The 6,017-nt window shown below is 41.7% G+C and overlaps 1 long non-coding RNA gene across 4 annotated transcripts in view; it reads left to right on the forward strand.

The window, feature by feature from the left end:
- Positions 1-5,965, forward strand: part of LOC114487994 (uncharacterized) — a 33,326-nt gene extending 27,361 nt beyond the window's left edge. For all 4 annotated transcript variants that reach the window (XR_003683633.1, XR_008618277.1, XR_003683636.1 and 1 more), the window contains one exon: positions 4,693-5,965. This is a non-coding gene — a long non-coding RNA (uncharacterized lncRNA). The remainder of the gene's footprint in view (positions 1-4,692) is intronic.
- Positions 5,966-6,017: the final 52 nt, after the last annotated feature.

Raw genomic sequence — 6,017 nt, forward strand, 5'->3', positions numbered from 1 at the left:
ATCAAGTGGGATTTATCCCAGGGATGCAAGTATTCTTCAATATATGCAAATCAATCAACGTGATACACCATATCAACAAACTGAAGAAGGAAAACCATGTGATCATCTCAATAGATGCAGAGAAAGCTTTTGACAAAATTCAACACCCATTTATCATAAAAACCCTGCAGGAAGTAGGCATAGAGGGAACTTTCCTCAACATAATAAAGGCCATATATGACAAACCCACAGCCAGCATTGTTCTCAATGGTGAAAAACTGAAACCATTTCCACTAAGATCAGGAACAAGACAAGGTTGTCCACTCTCACCACTGGTATTCAACATAGTTTTGGAAGTTTTAGCCACAACAATCAGAGAAGAAAAAGAAATAACAGGAATCTAAATCGGAAAAGAAGAAGTAAAGCTGTCACTGTTTGCAGATGACATGATACTATACATAGAGAATCCTAAAGATGCTACCAGAAAACTACTAGAGCTAATCAATGAATTTGGTAAAGTAGCAGGATACAAAATTAATGCACAGAAATCTCCTGCATTCTTATGCACTAATGATGAAAAATCTGAAAGAGAAATTAAGGAGGCACTCCCATTTACCACTGCAACATAAAGAACAAAATACCTAGGAATAAACCTACCTAAGGAGAAAAAAGACCTATATGCAGAAAACTATAAGACACTGATGAAAGAAATTAAAGATGATACAAACAGATAGAGAGATGTACCATGTTCTTGGATTGGAAGAATCAACGTTGTTAAAATGACTATACTACACAAAGCAATCTACAGATTCAGTGCAATCCCTATCAAAGTACCAATGGCATTTTTCACAGAACTAAAACAAAAAATTTCACAATTTGTATGGAAACACAAAAGACCCAGAATAGCTACAGCAATCTTGAGAAAGAAAAATGGAGCTGGAGGAATCAGGCTCCTGGACTTCAGACTATACTACAAAGCTACAGTAATCAAGACAGTGTGGTACTGGCAGAAAAACAGAAATATAGATCAATGGAACAAGATAGAATGCCCAGAGATAAACCCATGCACATATGTTCACCTTATCTTTGATAAAGGAGGCAAGAATATACAATGGAGAAAAGACAGCCTCTTCAATAAGTGGTGCTGGGAAAACTGGACAGCTACATGTAATAGAATGAAGTGTGCACGCTTCCTAACACCATACACAAAAATACACTCAAAATGGATTAAAGACCTAAATGTAAGGCCAGATATTCTAAAACTCTTAGAGGAAAACATAGGAAGAACACCCTTTGACATAAATCACAGCAAGATCCTGTTTGACCCACCTCCTAGAGAAATGGAAATAAAAACAAAAATAAATAAATGGGATCTAATTAAACTTAAAAGCTGTTGCACAGCAAAGGAAACCATAAACAAGATGAAAAGACAACCCTCAGAATGGGAGAAAATATTTGCAAATGAAGCAACTGACAACAGATTAATCTCCAAAATACACAAGCAGCTCATGCAGTTCAATATCAAAAACACAAACAACCCAATCCAAAAATGGGCAGAAGACCTAAATAGACATTTCTCCAGAGAAGATATATGGATTGCCAAGAACCACATGATAGGATGGTCAACATCACTAATCATTAGGGAAAGGCAATTCAAAACTACAATGAGGTATCCCCTCACACTGGTCAGAATGGCCATCATCAAGAAATCTACAAACAATAAATGCTGGAGAGGGTGTGGAGAAAAGGGAACCCTCTTTCACTGTTGGTGGGAATGTAAACTGATACAGCTACTATAGAGAACAGTATGGAGGCTCCTTTAAAAACCAAAATTAGAACTACCATATGACCCAGCAAACCCTCTACTGGGCATATACCCTGAGAAAACCATAATTCAAAAAGAGACATGTAACCTAATGTTCATTGCAGCTCTATTTACAATAACCAGGACATGGAAGCAACCTAAGTGTCCATCATAAGATGAATGGATAAAGAAGATGTGACACATATATACAATGGAATATTACTCAGCCATAAAAAGAAACGAAATTGAGTTATTTGTAGTGAGGTGGATGGACCTAGAGTCTGTCATACAGAGTGAAGTAAATCAGAAAGAGAAAAACAAATACCATATGCTAAAACATATATATGGAATCTAAAAAAAAAAAATGGACATATATACCCTACCAAATGTAAAATCGATAGCTAGTGGGAAGCAGCCGCATAGCACAGAGAGATCAGCTCGGTGCTTTGTGACCACCTGGAGGGGTGGGATAGGGAGAGTGGGAGGGAGACACAAGAGGGAGGGGATATGGGGATATATATATACATATAGCTTATTCAGTTTTTTATACAGCAGAAACTAACACAACATTGTAAAACAATTATACTCCAATAAATATGCTAATAAAATTTTTTTTTAATTTTTAAAAATATTCCCCCACCTTGTTTGGGGAGATGTTGGCTAAAGACCTTAGAAACTTAATATTGCACGAAGGACTCTTGCTCCACTCTGTGGATGACTTGCTCATAGCGAGCCCTACATATGATAAATGTCTACAAAATACCATCAGAACCCTGAATTATTTAGCCAATTGTGGATATAATGTCCCCAGAAAAAGACCCAGAGATGCAAACAGCAAATCTCTTAACTGGGTTTGGTCCTCTCCCAAGGATAGCAGGATCTTTTGCCCGACAGAAAACAGGCAATTGCAGGCTAGAGTGCCAAACAGCCTTTGAAACAATAAAAAATTGTTTAGTTAGTCCCATCCCTGGCTTTGGGACTACCAGTTAAAGAAACCTTTCAAAGTGTATGTCCATGAGAGACAAGGCATAAGCCTTGGGGTGTTAATTCAAACTCTGGGGACTATCCCTCCACCCACCGCCTACTTCTCAAGACAACTATAACAGACTGTTAAGGGGTGGCCTCCTTGCCTTCGAGCTGTAGCAGCTACTTGGGATATACTTTAGGAAGGTGAGAAGTGTACCCTGGGGCAAAGCACCACTGTGAACACTGTGTATGTTCCTCACCGTGCCCTTCTTTGCTGGAACGGAAACGGCGCTATCAGCTGACTTCCTGGAGAATGGGAAGGTACCAAGCCATTCTCCTGGACAATCCCAACATAAGACTTCAAGTCACTTCAGCCCTAAATCCAGCCACATTGCTCCCGATTGATGCTTCACAATCCTCGGAGCCTGACTCCTATACATCATCGAGCTTCTGTACTCTAGCAGACCGGACATAATGGACCAACCCTTGGCTGAGCCAGATATGTAATTGTTCGCCGATGGAAGCAGCTTCATGGACTAAGGTAGGCGATGTGCCGGGTACGCAGTGGTAACTCTTAAAAGGATCGTTGAAGCAAAAGCCCTGCCCCCAGGGAGCTCAGCTCAGAAGGCAGAAATCATTGCTCTGACAAGAGCCCTGCTCCTTGCTAAAGGGAAGTGAGTAAATATATACACAGATTCCCACTATGCATTCTCTTTGGTGCATGCTCAGGGGGTGATCTGGAAAGAAATGGGGCTTCTCACTTCAAACAATAAAGACATAAAACATGCTTCTGAAATCCTGTCACTATTAGGAGCAGTCCATAAGCCCTCACAAATGGCTGCAATGCACTGCCCAGGCCACCAGAAGGGCGAGACTCATATAATAAAAGGCAATTGATCAGCTGACCAAGCTGCAAAAAAGCAGCAAAGGAAGGTGATTTTCAAGCCACCATCGGGTCACTTCTCCCACAGATCGACTTGCCAAAATATCAGCCAGTGTATTCAGAAAAGGACAAGGAGAGGACCAAAGAGTGGGGTTTCACTCTTGACCATAACTCGCTTGGCTGGAAATGTCATGCACAAGGAACGGTTTTGATTCCTGAGGCCCTCTTGGACACTGTGCTGAAACACATTCATGACAGTACACATCACGGGAGAGATGTCACCCTGCAGTGGATTCAACAGTATATACTTGGACCTCACCTACAAGAGACCATCCAGGGAGTCACACGGAATTGCATGATTTGTGCTAAAAATAACCCCAAAACTGCTGTCAGACCTCCCCAGATGGGGACCCAGCACAAAGGGACCTGCCCTACCGAGGACTGGCAAATAGACTTTATTCAAATGCCTCGAGTTGCAGGAAACTTCAGATACCTGCTGGTGTGTGTGGACACTTCTTCAGGATGGGTGGAAGCATATGCCACACAAACAGAAAAAACCTCCAAACTGGTTAAAGTCCTCCTTGAGGAAATTATTCCCCGGTTTGGACTACCTAACACCCTTCAGAGTGATAATGGACCTGCTTTTGTCTCTAGCATAACCCCAAAAGTGTGTAAAGTGCCGCAAATTGATCAGAAGTCACGTTCATCCTGGAGACCACAATCAACAGGAAAAAGTGAGAAAATGAATCATACATTGAAAAGGAGCATTGCTAAAACATGGCAAGAAGCTAGTTTAACTTGGGATAAGGCATTGCCAGTTGCCCTGCTATGGATCAGAGTGGCCTCAGAAGCAGGCTTAAATTAAGCCCCTTTGAAATATTGTATGGCAGGGTATTCCAGGTGTCTGCCCGGACAGGGGAATCTGTAAATGCTCTGAAAGACCTAGCTGTTGCTAATTAGGTTAAGGCTTCAGGCACTATGTTAACCTCTGTTCATGAGTTTGCTTCCAGCAGATCTGCCTATCCAACTGAAGTAACCCTACATCCTTTCTGACCTGCAGATCAAGTCCTCCTTAAAACCTGGAGAGAACAAAGGCCTGGGCACCAGCTGACTGCAAGGTGGACAGGACCACACGTGGTATTACTCACCATGCATTCATCTGTCAAATTGGCTGGGATAAAGCCTTGGATTCATCACACTTGCATTAAAGCTGCACCACCATCATCTAAAATGACCCAACTCCTGAGAGGCTTGGAGAGCAGTGGGTTTGTGAACCTTTAGAAGACTTAAGGTTGCTCTTCAAAAAGGATAAGTGTTGAGACTGCAATTTCTTTACAGCTTGAGAAGGGTGGGTCAATCTACTTGTTTAATCCTGTTCTACTGAACAACAGAGCATCAGGTTCAAATAACTGAGAGTTATACTATTTACTAAAAATTCTGTAACTGATCAGGACCCTATGGGGCCTTCCTGGGACAGACCTTCCCCCATGTCCCCTGCTTTAGCTGCTCTCTGAAGTACATAGATAATAGTATTTGATGCAAATTTCCTGAGTTGTTTTGCAGATGTGAAAACCCCTCACCAAATGGAAGATGTTAACTACTCGATGACCAGAAGCACATAACCCCAGGCTTCCTGGAGCCTAAAGGCTGATAAAGTTAACCCCTGTGACACCACCCTGCTGCCTTACCATCAGCCAATCAGAGAAATGTGCACGATCTGATCACCCCCTCAACCTGGCTTTTAAAAATGCTTTGCTGAAACCCTTCGGGGAGCTCAAGGATTTTTAAGGCATGAGCCACTTTGTATCCTTGCGTGGTCTTGCAATAAACCTTTCTCTGCTCCAAACTCTGATGTTTCAGTTTGTTTGGCCTCACTGTGCATCCAGCACATGAACTTGCATTAACAATTCTAAGAATTATCCCCTGCCCAAGGCTGATCAGTTCCATTCCATGATCACCCCTCATTACCCCTACACAGCAGGAAGTAGCCAAGAGTGGTCATCGTCCCCACAAGATTGTGGAATGGGGATTGATCGTGGGGAATTGTAACAGGGAAGAGGGAAATCTGACTCCATGTTGGATCTGTTTCTTTTACTTTAACCTTTGCTTTTTGTTGCTTTTGTTATTATAATCACTAAAAGGATGCTGTCTATAGCTGTAAGCATAAATAATGACCTGTCACAGGGAACCCTGCTCAACTATGAATGGCTGCAGAAAAGAAGAAATTAACACATCCCCTCCCTGATGCGGGCCAAGAAAGGAGATATCTTACAAGACTAATGGCCTTTTACTTTACTTCCTCACCACTTCTCCCTCTCTGTTCTATAAGAGAAACTGGCATCCAGACTCCAATCAGATGGTTTTTTTTTTTTTTTTTTTTTTTTT

This window comes from Physeter macrocephalus, chromosome 2 (assembly GCF_002837175.3).
Source record: "Physeter macrocephalus isolate SW-GA chromosome 2, ASM283717v5, whole genome shotgun sequence".
In the NCBI taxonomy this organism is placed as follows: Eukaryota; Metazoa; Chordata; class Mammalia; order Artiodactyla; family Physeteridae; genus Physeter; species Physeter macrocephalus.